Raw genomic sequence first — 23,572 nt, 5'->3', positions numbered from 1 at the left:
ATGTCACATGGAAAGATGAGAGTACAGCCAGAATGCAAACCCAGATCTTCTTACCCTTAGTTCTTTAAAACATGCAAAGCCTAGGTCTGCCATCTGACAGAATCCAACAGGAAAACTGAAAACCATATTTTGATCAGGTAATCTATTCAAGAATTCAAGAATATACCTGTTGAGTTGCATGCTATTTTTTATCATCTCATTTTTCTAGGGCAACTTTCCCATAGTCTCCAACTACTCCAGGAATACCTCTCCTTTATAGCTCCTCTTGATAGGTCCTCAGATAATAGGAACTGATTTAAATACACATTCATGACCTCCCTGAACAGGCATTTGTTTAGAGCCTTTTGCTTTCAAGCATAAGCTACTGGACTCAAACCTATTTAAGTAAAACATAAAGAGTATCCTAAATCCCCTGCACCAAAAATAAAATTGTAGTATTCAGCATTCCTCTTAGCCAAAGTCAATGGGATATTTCACATTTGAGTCAACTGGTGATTCAAATGGTCTATTCCTAGAATAAACACTGTTTTTTCCATGGTAGGCCGTTGATAGAGGGGAGCTGAATCGTATTTGACATTCATTGGATTTGGCAGCTGCCATCTCTATTTAATCAGTTACTCATAAGCATTCTTCATTTGTCATTATTGTTTCTACATCACAAGCAAGTCAAAGATCAGCAATTATTCGGTACTTTGGGTTTCAATCAAAATAAACCCAACAGAGTATATCAGTCACATCCCATCCCACAATCTTCCATTTCATTGTAATTTCAACAATAATTGCTCCAACATAGTGGATGAGATCCTCTGAGATAATTTTCCTTTCTTATTTATCAACAATCACAAAAAACTACATTTTAGTGAACCATTCATCTTCAATTTGTGATTTTCCCCCCTTTGTGTACAAAGTAATTGAGTAGGAGTCAGGAAATAAAAGGTAAGCATTCTAGTTAAAAGAACAAGTTCTCTAACTGATTTTCTACTTCATCTCATAAAATCCCTTTGTTTTCTATAACTATCCCTTTCTTGAAAATGTCAAAAAGGAAATGACCTTTGCAGTATTTCAAACTGAAATATGTATCATGGTATTACAATTATTTTATAAAAGGTCAGAAAATATTTCCAAATGTAAAGACTGCTGGTCCAGAAAGCAACATAATTTTTTTAATTATACTACTTAAAATCAATGAATGTGTATAAAAATTTATGTAATTATGTGTGTGTATGTGATATATACACATATATTTACACATACACACACACACACATACACACACATTTCATATGTACAAAATGTTCTTTTTTTCTGAAACATGACCTACTGTGTATTTTAAATAACTGAAAAACACCTAAATTCCTCAAGGGTATTTATTGTCTATGTCTTCTATTTTATGTTTGTATTCTTTCTCTAGCAAACATATTGTAGGCAAGGAATACAAGGGAGGTACATCATACACACATAGGAATATCAACACAAGGGAGGTATTCAATAATTGCTTACTAACTGCGTATGATGAACTAAACTTTAAAGGCTCTAGAGAACACAAACTACTTAATTGTGATAATATTTACAGTCTTACACTATAATGTTAATATAGAATAGCTTAATGTTTATATTAAATAATATATATATCAATAATAAAATACTATATGTTATACAGTAGATTATAAATAGTGATACTGTAAGACACAATATAAATTCCAAAGTTCTAAGTACTGGGATAATACTCAGAAACTGTCGAAAGAGGGGTGCCTGAACAGCTCAGTCACTGAAGCATCCAACTGTTGATTTTGGTTCAGGTCAATGATCTTGTGGTTCATGGGTTCTAGCCCCACATTGGGTTCCGCACTGACAGTGTGGAGCCTGCTTCGGATTCTCTCTCTCTCCCTATCGCTACCCCTCCCCTGCTCATGCTCTCTCTCTCTCTCTCTCTCTCTCTCTCAAAATAAATAAATAAACTTAAAAAAAAGAAATCATCAAAATATATTTTTGCTCATCCATATGTATAGTTTCTTTAAAAATAGTTTAAAAACTGCTGAATATGTAGAAATAACTGAGTTACTTCTGAAACAAAATCATAAAATGTTTATTTTCTACAGATCATAGGAAGAGGAGCATGGCATTACTACATTATGGACTTCTAGGGAAATAAAATATATCTCCAAGATCCCATGCCAAAACTCCCTGTTATGTAAATTATTTCCCTAGTAACTAAGTTATTAAAGATGTAAGTGCTTTGGCCCATATATCTGGGCTTTCAAGAGAGAAACAAGTATGTGAAATACGGCAGAACAACAGGGATAATTCCAACATTAGAGCATCAGAAATCTATTTGTGTGAGAGATATGCATTAAATGGTAAAAGTACCTGACCTAGTACTTAGATACTTTTACTGGCAAGTAACATAAACCAACTCTGGAAGCTGTAAGCAAATGGATGACTATCTACTTCAGCAATACTATGAGTTTATAGAGCAATGGGAGTTTGGAGACCCAGGCTTAGCAAAATAAAGACACATGTTAAGGTAGATGGCTACCAAAAACACAGACTTTTTCTTTTTGAAAGGAAAGGTTTAGGCACCACTGTGGTAACTGACACAGCGAATGTCTCCTAAAAGTATTCTACCACATCATTTAACCGACATTAAAAATTCTAGACAGGAGTATCCAATAAGCTAAACTAACTCAAAGCTAAGTTAAATCTAAGCTATGCCCTAGGGCTTAGGTTGGAGAGAGGATCTTATTACTCAAGCTTCAGTTCTAGAATGTAAAGTATAACCTCTCACCAAAGCTACGTGAAATGTAGAATTCTTCTTTGATAAGAAGAAGGGGTGTATACAGATTTTTTTAAAAAGCAAATATTCACTACACTTATCTATGACAGTAAGAAAACAGTTCCTCCATTCTAAACATGGGTCATTTCATAATAATCTTCTGAAGTTATGGCATTCACTCATTCATTCATTTAACTTGTGTATTATCACTCCCAATGATTAAAATATAGATCCCATAAGAACTAGGATTTGGGGCACCTGCCTGGCCCAGTTGGTTAAGCCTTGGACTCCTGGTATCAGCTCAGGTCATGATCTCCTGCGACATGGAGTCCTTGTTCTGCATTGAGCATGGAACCTGTTTGGGATTCTCTCAATCTCTCTCTGCCTCTACTCTGCTCACGCTCTCTCCCTCTCAAAATAAATAAACATTAAAAAGAAGAAGAAGAAGAAGAAGAAGAAGAAGAAGAAGAAGAAGAAGAAGAAGAACTGGGATATGCCTCTGTTCAATGCTTTATCCCTGATCTAGGCAAAGTATTGGTAATCATCACATCAATAAATATTTGTTGAATGAATGAATTGACAAAGAAAAGGACACTATAATGAGTGGAAAGCAGTACTTTCCCCAATGTCTTTGCCCAATTGAATCTTTTTGAGTCCCTTATGACACAACTTTGAGGTCTATTTGCTATTTCAAAAATCTGTTATCACATAAAAGCCTTGACTAAAGGGAAGATGAGAAGCTTTCCACTGTGTTTTAGAGATTTAGCAGTTTTATCCCTACATCCTTTGTAGAATGCAATCTTTGACCTACCTCCTGTGATGGACAGTGTGCTGGAGTTCATAATGAACTTGTGAGGACAATGAATCACATGTGAAGCAGCTGCTTCTGCTTGGTCCCTCTGAAATCATTTCAAGCTTCAAAAAGACCTATTCTAAATTCCAATGGAATTTTGAATATAAATGTAAACTGGACTATACTGGGTAGTTTCAAATATATAATTCAAGAGGAAGAGTCAAAGAAAACAACAAAGATGCAAAATAAGTGGTGTTAATTTTTATTATTAAAAATGTAGGAAAGGTATTGAGTATTTCTTTGTTTTTCTGTGGGTAGATGTGGGAAGATAACACCACATCAAGACTTCGGATCAGTGTCCAATAATTCTGCATGATGCCTTCTGTTTAAAACCTTCTGGTTCTCTAACACTCAAGCCTAGGTACATGTCTTACCTGAACTTTCAAGATGTCTTCCCTTTGATGCTTTCATTACACCCTATTATTTAAATTTTTTAATGTTTATTTTTGAGAGAGAGAGAGGGAAGGAGGGAGGGAAAGAGAGAGGAGAGGGGGAGAATGAACACAGGGAAGGAGCAGAGATAGGGAGAAAGACAATCTGAAGCAGGCTTCAGGCTCTGAGCTGTCAGCACAGAGCCAAACGTGGGGCTCGAACTCACAAGCCACAAGATCATGACCTGAGCCAAAGTTGGAGGCTCAACCAACTGAGCCACCCAGGTGCCCTCCTTATACCCTATTTTAGTTTAAAATTTACCACATGTTTTTATGTTTAGTTTATTTATCTATATATTCTTACTCAAATGTTATTCCAAACATAGACTATGTTATCAGTATCATCTTATTGATCATGTGTCCCTAGAACCTAGCTCAGCATTGTGCAGCACGCAGAGCTTCATACATTTTCCTTGAAAAATTAATTCATCTAGGGTGAATGTAGTTCTATAACTTACTGAAAATCAATGATAAATCTGATTTCTCAGTTAAATGAAGAAAGGTAGCATGTTAAAATAGCAAAACAATTTATATCCCTGAACATGGAATGAAATTCCTTTTTATTTGATAAATAGTACATTTTTGCAAATTTAAAAAAGAATCAGTGATATATAATTAGCCAGCAAGGACCATTTCCTGAAAATGAGAATAAAGTATAGAGACAATAATATAATTATCACTTTTCCTCTCTTAAAAGGTTAATAGTGAAAGGGAACTAAGATTGTAGTCAAGCAACCAGAATAAAAGAAGAGGAAGAAGTGGAAGGAGGAGGAGGAGGAGGAGGAGGAGGAGGAGGAGGAGGAGAAAGAGAAGAAAATAAAGAAAAAAGAAAAAAGAGGGAGATAAAACTGCTGAAAAAAATAAAGTTTCTCATCTTTACCAGTCTTCCTGGGATTACTTAGGGGGAAAAAAAAACAAACCGTCACCTTGGTGGCTAGTCAGTTAGTATCCTACTCTTGGTTTAGGCTCAGGTTATGATCTCAGTTTCCTGGGTTCAAGCCCCACATTGGGCTCTGTGCTGACAGTGCAGAGCCAGCTTGGGATTCTCCCTCTCTTTCTCTCTCTGCCCCTCCATTGCTCGTGTTGTCTCTGTCTCTCTCTAAATAAATAAATAAACTTAAGGGAAAAAAAAGAAAAAGAATTATTAAAGACTAAAACTCCCAATGACATGTTGTTTATGCCATAGTGCTTTTAACTGCATTCAATGGAGATTTCAGAGTTCCCTTGAAAATAAACTCTGCTCATCTCAAGGTTCTCGGGTTTTCCAGATGCCTCTGGACATCCCGTAGTTTCTGCAAAACTTTTGGCAATTAATTTCCAAATTTCATAGACTTTACCAGCAGGAAGAATGAGAAAAGAGTTCCTTTCATATTTATAGATAATAGCTTTAGCTGTAATAGGGCCCTTTTTGCAGATGGCATGGAGTAAAGTTTTGCTAGATGCTATAAAAAAGAAAAATCCTCTAAGTTTTCACTTCTTTCTAAGAGGCATTTGCTTGAAAACTAAGGCAATCAATTCTTCCCCAAAGATTCAGTGAGAGGGCAAAACTCTTACATGCAAAAAAAAATAGGCCTCATAAACATTCAGTGTACCACACATATTCAACATAATGCAAAGTGTTGAATCATCCTCTAAAATATTATTTTTAATTAAGAAAATAAATATAAAGAAGAAACAATATTCATAATGAGTCTTCACATAGGTTTTGTATGTAATCATTGCTAAATGCTTGGGAAAATATTCTTTTCAATCATAGTAGTCCCTGAACATGGTATGTATTCTTTGTCAAAAGATATATTAAACAAAAGTATATAGCTGAAAAGTGATCATTTCCTTTAACCCCAGCCCCCAATGCCCTAGGTCCCATAGTAAGGACAGCATTTCTTGAGTTCCCTTCCACTCTTTGATGGACTTGAGGATGAAGGAAAACTAAACTACTATTGTTTTCATCTATTGAGATTTTGAGGTTGTTGATTTCCAAAGCATTCTCTAGCCTATTTTTTAGCCAAAGGACTAAAATTAATTATTCTTTTGTTTTAATTTTTTAACATTTATTTAGTTTTGAGAGAGAGAGAGACAGAGTGCGAGTGGGGGAGGAGCAGAGAGAGAGGAAGACATAGAATCTGAAGCAAGTTCCAGGCTCTGAGCTGTCAGCACAAGCCTGATGCAGGGCTTGATCCCACAAATTATGAGATCACGACTTGAGCCGAAGTTGGACGCTTAACCAACTGAGCCACCCAGGTGCCCCAATTATTCTTGTATATTACTCATATTCATATATTTTTTATAAACTTTTTTGTAACTTGGAAAATCTATTGACATTAGCTCATGTTAACCCACTAATTCTTTTTAACTGATGCATAATATTCTTTTTTTTTGTTCATCAGAAAAAATTTTAATGGATGAAGTAAGTTTCTTTAAAGACGAATATCTTATGTGTGGTTTTTTTTATATATATATGAAATTTATTGACAAATTGGTTTCCATACAACACCCAGTGCTCATCCCAAAAGGTGCCCTCCTCAATACCCATCACCCACCCTCCCCTCCCTCCCACCCCCCATCAACCCTCAGTTTGTTCTCAGTTTTTAACAGTCTCTTATGCTTTGGCTCTCTCCCACTCTAACCTCTTTTTTTTTTTTCCTTCCCCTCCCCCGTGGGTTCCTGTTAAGTTTCTCAGGATCCACATAAGAGTGAAACCATATGGTATCTGTCTTTCTCTGTATGGCTTATTTCACTTAGCATCACACTCTCCAGTTCCATCCACGTTGCTACAAAAGGCCATATTTCATTTTTTCTCATTGCCACGTAGTATTCCATTGTGTATATAAACCACAATTTCTTTATCCATTCATCAGTTGATGGACATTTAGGCTCTTTCCATAATTTGGCTATTGTTGACAGTGCTGCTATGAGAACTGGACAGCAACATGCAGAAGGTTGAAACTAGACCACTTTCTCACACCATTTACAAAAATAAACTCAAAATGGATAAAGGACCTAAATGTGAGACAGGAAACCATCAAAACCTTAGAGGAGAAAGCAGGAAAAGACCTCTCTGACCTCAGCCGTAGCAATCTCTTACTCGACACATCCCCAAAGGCAAGGGAATTAAAGGCAAAAGTGAATTACTGGGACCTTATGAAGATAAAAAGCTTCTGCACAGCAAAGGAAACAACCAACAAAACTAAAAGGCAACCAACGGAATGGGAAAAGATATTTGCAAATGACATATCGGACAAAGGGCTAGTATCTAAAATCTATAAAGAGCTCACCAAACTCCACACCCGAAAAACAAATAACCCAGTGAAGAAATGGGCAGAAAACATGAATAGACACTTCTCTAAAGAAGACATCCAGATGGCCAACAGGCACATGAAAAGATGTTCAGCGTCGCTCCTTATCAGGGAAATACAAATCAAAACCACACTCAGGTATCACCTCACGCCAGTCAGAGTGGCCAAAATGAACAAATCAGGAGACTATAGATGCTGGAGAGGATGTGGAGAAACGGGAACCCTCTTGCACTGTTGGTGGGAATGCAAATTGGTGCAGCTGCTCTGGAAAGCAGTGTGGAGGTTCCTCAGAAAATTAAAAATAGACCTACCCTATGACCCAGCAATAGCACTGCTAGGAATTTATCCAAGGGATACAGGAGTACTGATGCATAGGGGCACTTGTACCCCGATGCATAATATTTTATAGTATTTATGTAACATCATTCATATGTCAAATTGGTTGAAAGAATAAGTGTAGCAGAAAACTCCAGATGGACTTGAGTTTCCATAAGGAATAAAAGTGAGTGAAGAGAGCAGAAATAATAACCATGGTGAACTGAGAAACAATCCAAGGATAAAATAAAGATCGAAAGGGGAACAGGCAAGAGATAGAAGTTTCCTAAAATGTAAATTACTAAGAAAGAAAGAGATACAGACAGAATTACTAATCACTGTCATCTTTCTCATATTTATATTTATTATAGAACCAAGAATATACCTGATACATCACCTATTTAGATATTATAAAAATAACTCTTACCACTTATTGGAAATGTAATATGTGCCAGGCATTGTACTGTGTGTCCAGTACTTGTACTAAACTGTGAAAACTTCTCTTTAGCAAGTTTACATTTGCTTTATTACTTAGTGAACACTTTCTAGCTTCTCCTTTCTTTTGCAACCACATATAATCCATCAGTAAGCTCTATGGTCTCTTCTTTCAGAATATAACTCATTTCTCATCACTTTTCCAGCTCCCTTCTTGTCCATGCCACTTAATTTTTAGGAAAGATATAATAAGTTAACATAAGAAATTTCTGACTAGTTTCCCTTCTCCCACACTTTCCCCCATCCAGCAACAAAATGTTTTCAGCAGTAAATCAGACGTCACCCCTCTTACTCAAAAACTTCTAATAGAACAATAAAGCTTAAGTCGTGGCTTACAAAACCAACTATTTCCCCAACCTCAATTTCCTCACCCAGCTCACTTAGTTCCAGTACACTGGCTTCTTGTTTTGACTCAAAGCACCATGTTCATTCCTCCTCGGGACTCCTTCACTTTCTGGCTCCCATCTGCTTTGAATGATCCTTTCCCAGAGCTTTCCACAGCAACTCCCTCACTTCATCTAATCTTGATCAAAGGCAATTCCTTAGGGAGAATCTGACTACTTTGTTTAAAATAACCCCATCAGATAAATACTTCACAACATTATAGTTTTCTTCCTAGAATTAATCACTGTTATTTATTAATAATGGATTTTATTTTGTGGTGCCTGGGTGGCTCAGTCGGTTAAGTGTCTGACTTTGGCTCAGGTCATGATCTCGCAGTTCTCATGGGTTCAAGACCTGCATCAGGCTCTGTGCTAACAGCTCAGAGCCTGAAGCCTGCTTCAGATTCCGTGTCTCCCCCTCTCTCTGCCCCTCCCCCACTTGTGCTCTGTCTCTCTCAAAAATAAATAAATGTAAAAAAAAAATAATGGATTTTATTTATTTTTTTATTATCCACCTGCCCTCTTGGAATATAAGTTGCATGATGGCAGAAATTTCATCTGACCTGCTCTGTATCTCAAGGACCTAATAGCAATGTTTGGTGAATAGGGGTCCCCTAAATATTCATGGGATAAATATTGAATAATAATTCTTATTTAAGGAGGTCTGTTTTTGCTTTTAAGCTTGGGATATTATCAGTTCCCTTTTTGTTGAGTGTGCTTTACTATATACCATCTGAGCTTAGCAGAAACCCAACTAAAGCTAGATATTTTGTATGTATACAAGCTGAAATTAAGATTAGTGTAGCTTCCTTCACAATATTTCATTAATACTATCAGTGTAACTGTTTAAGTTATAAAAGCTCAACCTAGCTTCTGCTAGCAATTGAGAAATGTAGTGTAATATTTTCTTTCCTGAGTCCACTAGTTCTTTACAAATCATCCACGAAGCTATGTACTCTTGATGAACAATCTCAGACTTCAAGACATTTGACCCACAAGATAGCTTGCCTATTCCATCAGCTTTAGAAATGATATCAGTTTTGTCCCTTCCTCTTTGCTTTATGTACTTGCAATTGACCAATTATTTCTTGCAAAACAGTAACCTCTATACAAATTGAAACTTCAATTCAAACAAATCAAAGAGGTTTTAACCACTTGAGTCCATTGAATCATCCCAACCAGTGAACAGGTTAAATGTTCCCGTTGTGTAGAATAAGACATTACCTCCTCTCTCTGACTCCGGAGTCTGTTGTACCAGGCAGCCACTGGATTCAAATCCTGGCTCAAATACCTCCTAGCTATAGGACCTTAAACAGGTTGCTTAACCTTTCAAAGTATTGATTTTTAAAAAAAAATTTTTTAACTTTTATTTATTTTTTTTGAGAGATAGAGAGAGAGAGACACACAAACATGAGCAGGGAAGAGGCAGAGAGAGAGGGAGACAGAATCTGAAGCAGGCTTCAGGCTGTGAGCTATCAGCACAGAGCCCGACGGGGGCTCGAACCCACAAGCGCTGATATCATGACCTGAGCCGAAGTCAGATGCTCAACCAACTGAGCCACCCAGGAGCCCCTCAAAGTATTGATATTTTTATTATAAAAATAAAAAAATAGTATTTGTGTAATAGGGATATGGTGTGATTTCAAAAATGAATGCCCTTGGTAGCTATTCATCTAAATGACAAGAGCAGTCAGGATTCTTAGTGAGAAACAAATATCAGAATTGTCTAAATAGGCCCACGTCTCACTGGTCATGAGCTTGAGCTGAGAATTTTGGGGCTATATTTTAGAATATCTTAATGAACGTATTTTTTTTTTTGATCCCTCTGAAAGAAGTTTAATTATTTAACACCAACAGACTATAATTATGATGAATATCTTCTCATAATAACCACTCACAATGCTTCCTTTGGCATATGCATTTACTAGATTAAATTTTTATTCAAGAACATGTTCATAGGATAACTTCATAGAACCCAGATGAATGCCCAGTGCTTAGTATCACTAACTCTAGAGTCCTAGCAACCTAGGTTCAAATCTCAGATTATACCCTTCATAGTTGAGTGACCTTGAATAAGCCTTTAAAATATTCAGATTGTTAAAGTAGATGATTTCTCAGTTACAAGAGTAGGAGCACAACTCCTCTGCATCAAGTCAACCTCAGACTAACAGTAATTGTAGAAGTTAGTATTTATTGAGTGTTATGCTTACCACAAGTGTAGTTACCATCTGAGATGGTAGCATAACGCATAATCAAATTGCATCACTATGTTGTGTACCTGAAACTAACATAACATTACATGGCAATTATACTTAAATTTAACAATTTTTTAAATATATCTTTATTGAGTGTATGCTATGGGTTTAGCACTCTGCTAAACATTCCATTTGTGATATCTCATTTAATCAACACAAGTGACTTATAAAATTGGCGTTATTTTATCTCCCTTAGTTTTCAGCTAAGGAAACTAAGGTAGTGTTTTGTGTCAAACTATATCTCTGTCTGTCTGGGCTGCTATAACAAGATACCAGAGACTAGATGAATGATAAGCACCAGAAATATATTTCTTACAGTTCTAGAGGCTGAGAAGTCTGAATGAAGGCAAGGCAGATTTAGTGATTGGTGACTCAAAGATGGTGACTCTTTTCATTATGTCCACAAGGGGTTAAAGGGACAAATGGGCTCTGTGGGATCTCTTTAATCATAAGGGCTCTACTTTCATGACCTAATAACCTCTCCCAAACCCCATCTCCTAATACTACCACTTTGGGCAGGGCGGGGGGTGGGGCGTGGATTTCAACATATGAATTTTCGAGAGACACATTCATATCATTGCAACCAGCTAGCAAGTGGTATAGCTAGCATTTAAATTCATTTTCTTCATTTTCAATGGTGTTGTTAATCTGGTGTTAAATGATCTCTACGCTTTATTTAAGCAGCCTATCCTTTTCCAAATGCACTTTTCCTTGAGAGACCACAATGCAATTTCTTCAAAGAACAGATAAAAGCAGATTTGATATTATTTAACTAGGAAAGGACCCCAAACTCAACTTTCTTAGACTCCTTGCTCCTGTGAGGTGGGTCCTGCAGTGACCAAAAGATTATAAAATTCTTTACCTAAACCAACCCTCATCTATCTATAGCATGCATGTATCTAGCCACATGTGGCCATTTGTATTTAAATTAATTAAAATTAAAAATAACAAAATATCCAGTTCCTCAGTCACATTGGCTCCATTCTGAATGCCCAGTGGCCACATATGACTAGTGGTTACTGTATCAACACAGATATAAAACATTTTTATCAAGACACAAATTTCCATTGAACAACACTGATCTAGAGGAAACCTCCAATGGCTGTCCATTATGATTAGAACACAATTCAACATCCTAACACACCTTTCCTTGTCTGATAAAATCCTGGACCTTGCCTACTTCTTTGATTTTACTTTGTACCAATGTCTGTTGTTCACTATGTTCCAGACATACTGGCTTTCTTTATGTTCTTGTATTTGCCAAGCTCTTTCACGTGTTTTTGTTCATTGCATTATTCCCCCAGATCATTACATGGCTGCCTTTCTCTCATCCTTCTGGTGCCAGCTCAAATGTTGCCTTCTCAAAGATCCCTTTCTTGAATCTCCTACTTAAATTAGCCCTTCCATCCCAAGTCTTTTTCTCTTCTATCACCCTATTTTATTTTCTTGCAGCATTTGCCACTTTTGGAGTCTTTCTTATTTGTTTGGTTAAGTATGTTACTTTTACTCTTGAATGTAAATTCTAGATATTCAGAGACCTTGAATATCTGGTTCATAGATGCACTCTCATCTCTAAGCTCAGTGACTGCTTATAGTAGTTACTCACTAACTGTTAGTTGAATAAAGAATGTTAGAGATGAAGAAGTTCCAAAGAGGTTAAGTTACTTGTCTAAGGTCATACAAGTGTGTGATAAAAATACAGAATTTGAATCCAAAGAGTTTATCAGTCTGAAACTGTGACTATAATAAACAAAGTATTACTCAGAGGGAAAATGAGGTAGAAGATGCTCAGGAAACAACTCAAAAGCTAGTTGCAATATGCTAGGAGTCAGGCTGTGCCATGAAGAATGCGGTTCACTAGATACAAAGAGTCAAATCACAATGGGAACTATTGGGATTTGAGGGACCCTGTGAATTGGGCAGCGAAACTTTGCAATGAAATGTTATTACCTGCCAAAGGTAGCCTCTGAGGTAACCCCAGCCTGAAAGGCTAGTGAAAAAAGTGCCTGCCACAGGACCAGAGTGGTTCAATTAACAGCAAGAGAATCTTGTAGAAGACAGAAAGGGAAGATGTCAGGAGACTGATCAGAGGACCATGGCAGAAGGACAGCCGATCAGAGCACTGCTGAGAAAAAGTATAAAGTCGATCAGCCAGCAGCACTAATGGAGGGTCAGAAGGAATTCATGGTGAGAACTAGAAGGCCCCGAGCACAGCTGGTAGCAGCAGGAAGAGCTGGCAGGGTGAGAAGAAGGAGCAGCTAATCAAACTGTCTACTAGGCTGATTAGACAAGCAGTGGGATCAGACAGCAGGGGTAGGAGATTCAGCTGCAGGAGGATCAAAAGGATGGGAAAGGCAAAGACAGAACAAGGTCAGTCAGGGGTCTGGCTAAGAGGAGCAGCTGATTGGGTAACGGTGTGATCAACCAGCTGTGACAGCTCATCATACAGTAAAGGGAGCCAGCAATAGGAGGAGCAAGGAGGGCTGAGGGGCTGAAGCAATTTATAGAATGGAGGAGTCTCAGAGTCACAAGAGCTAATCAAAGTTGACAGCAGCTCCACAGAGCTGGGGGCTGGGCTGCTTGGAAATTCGCAGCCTGTGCCTTTGGCCAAAGGTTTATTTTTCACACCACAAGCAGAGCATACTACTCAGCTGCTTTCTCTACTATCCTAAAGCTCAGGGGACTGTGATTTGAAGTCTCCTTGACAAAGCAGGGCAGAGGCCAAGTCTCAGCTCCTATCAATATGGCAGCCTGATGCCTGCTCTGGAACTCTGGCCAGCCAGACTCACCCAGGCTAATAAATATGCAGACACATCTCTCTCTCTTTTTTTTTTCTTTTTCTTTCTCTCCCTCTTTCTTCACCTTTGTTTTGTCTTTTAAACATAATACAGTGAAAGCTTGGATTGCAAGTAACTTGTTCTGCCAGTGTTCTGCAAGACGAGCAAACATTTCTAATAAATTTTTTTAAATTTTTTTTCAACGTTTTTATTTATTTTTTGGGACAGAGAGAGACAGAGCATGAACGGGGGAGGGGCAGAGAGAGAGGGAGACACAGAACTGGAAACAGGCTCCAGGCTCAGAGCCATCAGCCCAGAGCCCGACGCGGGGCTCGAACTCCCGGACCGCGAGATCGTGACCTGGCTGAAGTCGGACGCTTAACCGACTGCGCCAGCCAGGCGCCCCTCTAATAAATTTTAACTTGATAAATGTGCAATGTCTTGCAATACGATTAGTGACACTGAAAGTCACATGATCACAACTGAGCCAATGGTTCTTAAAATTTGCTTTGATACACAAGTGCTTTGGATTACAAGCGTGTTTCTGGAACGAATTATGCTCACAAACCAAGGTTTTACTGTACTTTCATTCCTGGAAAATTCACACAAAGAATTCTAACTTTAAATGTTTAGGTCAAAATATGACCTATCAAGAGCTTCAGAAACGCCTGTTGTTTTTTCAACATTAGGTACACTCTCCACACTGAAGCATTATTTTTCCCCATTAGTACATTGTAATTTTTTTTCTCTTATAACACACAGAGACACTTAAATAGTTTAAAATTGCATTCTTGTGAAGGGGTTTATACAATCAGTTTTGTAAAGGAGAAAATGAATGTAAAGTTTGAAAAACAAAAATTTCCCTATTTTCTTTCCGTTGATTGCTTTCAGACTTTCTCCTACTATGAGTCTATTACTGCCAAAACCCATTCTAAATGTTTAGAAGGCTAGTTGCCCATCTCTAACCTTTGTTCTCCTTGTTTGTGACAACTTGAGAATCAAAAGGCACACAATAATGATATCAACCTTTTTGAGTACCTACTAGGAAAAATGATATAAGAACTATTCATATCCCTGACTTTACTGGGAATTGAGGCTCATAAGATTAAGAAGATTAAACAAAGCTGCATGCTAGAAAGTGGAGAAGTTAAAATGCAACCATGACTCCACTCATCTGTATGTCACACGGCCTTTGTGTTTCCAACAAAATTCAAAAACACTGGATGCAAACTTGCATCGGTTTTTACTACCCATCCCATTTTTGTTATCTTCAACAAACAGACTAAAGGCAGCTTTTTGCCAAGGCTTGAAATTTCCATACATTATGAAAAGTAGTCTGCATACGTTTATGATATAGTAGGTAACATTTTTTCAAGAAGAGATATTGCTATATTTGGAAGGTGCTATGGCCAGGGTGAATTAAGCATGTCCTTATCATATCCCTTTATGACCTTCTGCATCATCTGGATAAGGATCTGGACCAAAAAAAAAAAAGAAATTAAAAATGTGATTTTAATGTATGAAGTAATTTATTCAATATTAACTGGACTTGAAACTGTAATAATTAAAATAATGGGGTACTAGAACAAGAATAGACAAGATGATTAATTAAACAGAATAGAAAATTTAGATTCAAGTCAGTATAGGATTTAAATTAATATAAAAGTGACATTTCATATTGGGGACAGAAAGATGAACTTCCTAATGGTACTGGGTTAATTTCCTGACTATTAAAAATAGTAAGATCTTTCTGTTACAAATACAAAATGAATTCCAGATAGATTAAATTTAAAGTTGGTAGAATCTATATTGGATGTACTTTAGCCAACATGTATAAAAATTTTAAATTTTTAAAATATGCTTGCCTTTTGACCCAACACTTTTACTTTTAGAAGTGTCCATCACATTATTGTCTATTCTAACAAAAATGAAACCTTCATGATAAAATAAGTATCAAACAACAGGAGAATAATGGAAATAAAATACAGTGTATACTTTTATAAATGGGCTAATAATTTGTGCTACAAAACTCATATATTACTTCTGTAAATAGACAAGTGACCATTATTTTAATTCAATATAGAAAACATATGAAATATATATCCAAAGAAAACTACTATAAACTCTCTGAAGCCAGAAAGGGCATTTTTGGTAGTAGTGTCATTTTATTCCAAGTGGGGTCTAGAGTGGTCAGCACTATAATATACTTAGTGGGCGCATAACAGATGTGTGATAATGTCAAGTCTCACACTTCAAAAATCATTCCATAATTTTCCAAAGTTAATTTAAAAACATCATAATCCTCACGGACAATACCTTAGGTAAATGCTTAGAAATTAATCCTTTAGTGAAATACTTCTTCCCCTAATTGTTATTAAAGCCTTAATATATAACTTACAATACTATATTATGAACTGCATCCACTTCAGCTCTAAACTACTGAATAAAAATAACTAAGGAAAAGTTAGAAAGACTGGGTAATTCTCTCATCTCTGCAATCTTCCTCTTCCCCAACAAATGTAGTTCAAGGAGACTCTCTTCCCATGAGAACTTTTGAAGGATCTGTTATTATTCCAAGCTTAGCTGTAAGTGAAGAATCAGACTCTGTTATTCTATTCTATTATACATGAGTCTTTCAAAGAAGCAATACATTTTTATCTTCCTGCCCTCTCTCTAGGAGTTTGAGAAAAAACAGAAATAATCATTCCTTACTAGTTCATGACATGAATCATAATGATTGTTTTAGTCAATGCTTCAACATCAAAGGCATTGTACGTAAGAGTCATAAATACTTTGGAGATTTTGAACAACAACAAAAACAAGAATCCTGAGCACTGGACTAAACAACACATTAACTTAATTACTTTGAAACATAAATAATATCACTAATTAAGAATAGTAATTCACAGTCAAGCCAAAGGAAATTTGGTCAAACCCATTGAAGTCTAAGAAGTACACTCATTTCTAAGGAATATTGATCATTAGCAGTAATATGATTTGGGAATCCAATCTTGGATATATCTGTTCAGGAAAAAGTTAATTTCTAAAAGTATAATGGCAGATTTACAGAAAGGAGATCACTATCAAATGTGGCAGATTTCTTTGCTAATTTTTGTTTGCTTGTTATTTTGTCATTGTTACTCTTTTTCCTATTAAGGATGGAAAGGTGTTGAATAAATTTATACATTTCTAATGCTGATGGTTTAGAAGCATAATGCAAGGACAGGGATCAGATAAAACACAAGTGATTCTGGGATTGAATCCAAATTCTCATTAAACCAAATGGACTAACCCATTAGATATATAATATACAAATTCATAGTTAGGTTAATGAAGGAATATCTAGAGCAGAAGTAGCAGATTCAAATACTTACAGCGGCTAGGAAGGTATCACAGATGTGCATGTTGGGTTGTAATTATTTAGAATGGTACAGATTATTAGAACATACTTAAACCTTCAAAATTCAATTAAAATAACTGTAGTAGGAGGTGAAGGAGGATACTAAAGGTGACTTCTAGCTCAAAGGTTGCCAGTTATGATCTGGCAAAATGAATAGTGTATGTAAGTAAGCATATCCCCAATATGAGAAACCCAAATCCTGGAATCTCTGTATATAAGAGAACCAATCTGTGACCAATTAACATTTCTTCTTTACTCAAGAGGTAAGGTCTTTGCCGCTTGCTGAGGAGAGATACAACACAGTCCCCATTCCCCAGGAGCTGATAATTTAGGGAAGTTATAATGTAAATTAATTTATAACACATGGCAATTAATTATGGTAAATGCTATAATAAATATAAATACAGTGAAGAGGGGCATCTACTAAAAATAGAGCTAGTGATATCTGCATTGAGTCATTAATCATAAACAGGAATTACTCAGCAATGAATGTGAGAAGGAGCTCACAGGCAGAAAAATGGCATATTACACATATTAGTGATTAGACTTCTTTATCATTCTCTTCCAGTCTTCATTTCTCAATGTATAGTGGTTACATAGATCTATAGACAGACAGATAAATAAAACATGCTCACTCATTAGTTATTGTTATTATTGTTATGGTAGGGCAGTATAAATTGATATTTGAACTCAGCCAGATCTGGACTCAATTTTGCTTTCTGAAATTTACTAGGTGTGTGACGTAAAATATGTCACTAGGCATGTTTCTCTCGGTGAAGATAATACTGACCCACATTGCTATTGTGTGAATTAAATGAAATGACACACAGAAAGTTCAGTTCCTACTGCATAAGACTCAAATACACATTTTAAAATTTTATTTATCAAGGAAAATAAAACGCCATATCCAGAGTTAGATAAAAGAGGAAAACTGAGAGTAAATTGAAGGGATATTAACTGATCTACATTATTACTTTAGACCACATTTGGTAATAGTTATTTCTTTCTCCAGAGAAAGCAACTGGGTCATCGGATGTGACTTAGATGCCAGTGCTGGGTCCAGGGAGAGGGCTTCAGGAGACAAATATTGGTGAATTGTTAGCCAAGGCCTGAGTAGGAGTGTTCCTGAGCTCAGACAACTTTGAATTCAGAAACAGAGCCAGCTGTTTTGTTGCTGTGGTTTTCATTTAGGAAATGTGGGCTGAGATGATAGGATTTTGGTTTCCTGTGTTATCTTCCATCAGAGCCCTGATACACTTCCTTATCACCTGCACTGTATCTCACATGTGGACATTTTTTTCTGTTGCATTGTTTAGAGCTACAGCCTTGATCATGTCCTTTGGAAGAATTATTTAAAATACTACAGGGTTTTGCTTGTTTTATTAAAGATTACCCTCCATCGGGGCCACATGAAATAAGTTTAGGAAATTTTAAACCTCTTAAATGGAGAAAACTTTCCAGGTAACAAATTTATGTTTACTTTTCAGGTAACTTAAGACAGGAATGCCTATCTGAGCCTCCGAAGAGAATGTTTACCTTTCCTAGAGTGTGGATACTCTTTAAATCTAAAAGCCCATGCTATGAACACAGTGCCCAATAAATAACATTGTGTCAATTACCATGGAATCTAAGGTGTTTCTTTGCTTCCTACCCTCTGCATTCATTGAACTAAACTGTGCCAACCTAATGGTAAAACAAATGATTCAGTAATTTCTGTTGAATTTGGGCTAGTAATAAAAATTGTAAGAAAATCATGCCAGCCATGTAAGTTTATATCTAACTGACAACTCTAGCATTTTCCCACATGTCTATAATACATTGACATTTTTAATGTTTTTGTAAGTAGTTGAAAAAATACTAATAGTCAATGTAACTATGCTTTTATGGAGGGATAAAATCCAAAGAGTACACATAAGATTTACATTTGTATCCCAACTCGAATAAAAATATGTGTAGACAATGTGACCTTGAGTGTTTGAAGTTTACAGAAGCTCCTTTATCTGTTTATGAAGCACATATCATGTTCCTTATCTTGAGCTAAGTACTGTTTTCACATAAGTTACCTCTTTTAAAAACGGGCGTAAAAATTACGTCAAATATGGGTAACCAAGACAACAGAAATGTATATTTTACTCTGGAAATTTATATAGAAAAGGTAAATTTGTTTACACACTCATTGTATCTGCCCATTTTCTGAGCTGGGCACATAATAAAGTTAAGACTGTCTCCTGCCTTATGAAAGACAAAAATGGTAGATATTTTCTGATGCCTCCTTGTAACCATGAATCAGGCCTAGTAGCTAAACACTGTCAGCAAGATGAGCAGATCCTACAGTCACGGGGCTGTAGGGATTTTGTCGTTCTAGTGGTAAAGGTAGGAGAACGAGGTAGGGCCCCGCGGAATCAGCGGCAGCAGTGTTGCTGGCAATGTACAGCATGCTGACTAGTGTGACGACACCCAAAACAAAATGTGTACTCTATTTGTGTACATTGGTGAGTAAATGTCCCCCTGTCTTTACCAACTTCACAGAGTATAGAATCAAGACTCTTCCACATTTACTCTATAGAAATACCATAAAAACAAAATATCATAAATAGCTCATTTTGAAAAATTTGCTCCGTTACTCACCTGGGTTCCAAATTTATTTATCTGTCCAAACTTCCAATGATTCCTGAAAGACAAAGAAATAAGAAAATCTCATTTCTGATTGAGTTAAAGTAACACATGTTGGCATCTCAACAAGGGTGTAGATTGAAACCTTGACTCTGAAACATTGGAGGACATTCCCATTAAGTAACTCTCCACTCTCAAATCCATATATATTAAATTGCTATTGACTGCAAGGAAGAACGGCCTAACCAACTTCAGAGAATTACTTTTTAGTGTATGGGTTACAACCACACAGAGAATAGCAGATTGATCAAAAATGCTGGCTTCTAAGGCAAAGGGAAAACAGCAGCTGAGACAATAGATTCATGTCAAAAACCCAAAATGTTTGATGGCTTGTATTTTGCAAAATGCCAGATTTAATTTTTCATATTTGGTCTCTCAACATTTTAGAGAGGAGAGTAACAGCAGCTATGATTCTTATTTTATAGTTATCAAAAATCTCTTAACCTCTCTTTCCTCATCATCCCCTAAAACATTTATTATAGAATGATTTTTTTTCAAAAAATTATATGATGATTTCTGCTCTTTTTTAAGATAATTCAGCGTTCTCCCATTGGTCTTAGAAAAATAATACAAATTATTTGTTTGGTCTGTATGTCTCCAAGTAGTCTGACATCATCTGTAATAGGTTAAACTATGTTGTGCTGCAGTAATACCCCAAAAAGCTCAGTGGCCTAACACAGAAAATATTTATTTTTTATTTACACAAAGTTTTCCACAGAACCATTCGGTCTTCCTAATCAACTGTCCTCCAAACAATGACTCAGATCCAGGCTGCTTAGCTTTGGAGTCTTCACCAGTATAATACAAGATGTCCTCATTCATCACAGGAGGGGGAAGAGAGAATAGATAATTTTGCATGGGCTTTAATTCCCTCCACCCAAATGTGACACTATTCACAGAAGTCACCTGACTGAAAGGGATTGAGGTATGTACATGAGTAAATGAACATTTGAGGAGCACCAATGATCCTTTCTCATCTCCTTATCGGTCAATCTTTAATTGTACCACTTTCCTACTCACTCTGAGCTCTCAGCTATACACAATTGCTTCAATAAGCCATGCTCCCTTGTCCTAAAGGGCATTTGCCCACCTCTTGTCTGTGTGGGCATATTCTTTACTACCTTGCTCCCTTTCCCTCATCCCTAACTTGTCTACCCAGTTGATTTTCATTTTCCTGCGATCAAAGCTAAACATCACTTTCTCAGAACTCTTTCCCAAACCGGTCCACTCCTGCAATTAATATTATAGGAACGTTCCCTTTAGAAGGCTTTCTTTGGAAGAAACCAGATTTGTGTTTCTCAGTGTGACTATTTAACTAAGGCTTCCCTATCCCATCAGAATCAAGAGTATAAGAAATCATGAACTGTGTTGATTTCGGGTCAGCATTCCATTCACAGCACATAGAAAAATAATTGGCACATAATACAAATTCCATAAATATTTGTTAAATGCATAAATAAATTATGAGGAATTTGATGTTCAGAGAGATTATAACATGTGACTAAAGGCACAACTAAATTAGTGACAACAATAGGACTCGTACATGGGTCTTTTCACTCTAAATTCCATTTTGTTTTCACTGGTCTCCAGGGGGCTAAATTTGGAAATGGGCAGTTTCTTGGAAGGAGGTCATTGGAGACATCTCATAGAGAGCCTTTACTGTCAGTAAGAAAGAGAGACAAACATATTTTCACCATGTGCTTTTATAGGGCCCACAATTCTTTGGACCTGGAGATCTGTGGTATATAAGCTAATTACAAAACAATCTTTGTCAACTTATAAAAGGAAAGGAAACTACTGTTAATGTTAGCCAAGAGAGCTTTCAAATTTCAAGGCAAAACAAGTGGTTGCTTTGTGGCTTCTTTTTATTGTCCCTCCACATTTTTTTTCTGACTGTGGAGACAGACAAATCACATTACCTTATAATGAGTTACCTTTTCTAAAAACAGCACTCTATTTGCATGAATAATAGTTATTGGTCCAGCTTGATAGTCAGTGAAGCTAAAAACCAGCCTCAACTGAGTAAATAGCTTTATATATCCTATAGTTCCTATAGATCACCTGAAATGAGATGACATTTTACCATGAGCTAGTCAGTTAAAAAACACTATTTTCTAAAAGTAGATACATACTGGAAAAAACATGAGAAAATATTTTTAAAGTACAAGGAATAAACCAAATTTGAATTGAAATCCTACCTCACTCATATCATAATTAGAATTAACATTTAAGTAGACATCCTTCCAAATAGCTGTCTGTCAAAAATTTGTATCTTTAAGAAATTGCCTGTTTTCAAATGCACGACCAAAAATAAATTGTGCAGCACTGGAGTAAAGAGCCCTGGGTTTGAATACTAACTCTGCCTCCTGCCAGTTCTACGACCTTGGACAATTACTTAATTTCTTTTACTTTTACTTTCTCCATTTGTAATATTCTACCAGAATTTACTTTGCACGGTATTGTAAAAGTCAAACAAGATAAGTTCAGCAAAGTACCAAGGACAATGCCAGACATACTCTGCATCTAAGGGAAAATACATAACTTTATTTTCCTAGTAGAATGTAGATGGTAATGATCTAATGCAAGACCTGATGTACATAACAAATGGAAAAGTGGGAGGTGCAGTTCACAAACATGCTACAGTGAGAACTGTAAGGGCAATGCCTTCAGCTACTTTTTGATCAGTACTGATGAATGCTGAGGCTGAACTGGCTTTTAGACAACTCTCAGGTTAAGATTAGTGAAATTATCTGAAAAGTGGTTGTCTGCAAAAATAAATTGTTTTATATGAAGACAGAACTGTCCTTTATTGAGTAAAATATGAAGCAAGGGGTATGCTGGGTCCTTTACATTCATCATTTTATTGAATTCTTTCACTAGTACTATGAGATAGTTAGCAGTCCTAATCACCTAAATTTGAATTTAAGTCATCTAAATTTGCCAGATAAGGAAACTTAAACCTGGAAAATTTAGTTGATTTATCCATTTACATGTCAAAATAGAGGAAATCAGATATGATTCCGGATCTGGCTGACTCCAAATTTGAAATCCTAAATTACTGGACAGTATTCCCTTTCCAGGCATTTGGACATCTGTATTTATTATTTCAATCCTATAAAAATATGTTTACAAGAGAGTAATCACAATTTAAAAAGCAAAATGTAATCTACTTAATATAGAATGAACTTAAAATGTGAAAAGATCCATCATCCATTTATTGTCTGCTAACATGTAAATAGTGAAATGGCAGAGCTGGCTATGACCTTGAATTCCTAAATCGTTCCAAATTAACTGATTTTTGAAGGAGCAAAGAAGCTCATCACATAAAAATTGCTGCCCAGGAGTAAAAATAACTCTAACTACAATAATTAGTTAAGGGATACACAAAATAAAAAGATGTAAACTGTGACATCAAAAATATAAGACAGTAGAAAGGAGTACAAATGCAGAGTTTTACAATGCATTGAAACTTAACCTGCTATCACCTTAAAATAGACTGGTGTATATATAGACTATTATATGTGAGCCTCACAGTAATGACTGCAAAAACTTGTAATATATATACAAAAGATAATGAGAAAGAAATTTAAACATAACACTATACAAAGTCATCAAAACTACAGGGGATGAAAGCAAGAGAAAAAGAAAGGAACAGAGAGGAATTACAAAACAGCCATAAAACAATAAACAAAATAGGAGTATATACCTATCAATAATTGTTTTAAGTGTAAATGGATTAAATTTTCCAATCAAAGAACATAATGTTCCTAAACAGATAAGAAAATAAGACCCATCCATATGCTTCCCACCAGACAGTTACCTTAGATGTAACAACACACACAAACAGAAAATAAAGGGATGGAAAAAGGTGTTTCATGCAAATGGAATGCAAAAGAAAGCTGGGATACCTACATTTATATC

This window comes from Lynx rufus, unplaced genomic scaffold (assembly GCF_022079265.1).
Source record: "Lynx rufus isolate CCGP_SWC_20201006 ecotype Redwood Valley unplaced genomic scaffold, mLynRuf1.p SCAF_1, whole genome shotgun sequence".
NCBI classification, from domain to species: Eukaryota; Metazoa; Chordata; class Mammalia; order Carnivora; family Felidae; genus Lynx; species Lynx rufus.
The sequence above is the reverse complement of the archived record's forward strand: the minus strand, read 5'-3'. Positions refer to the sequence as shown.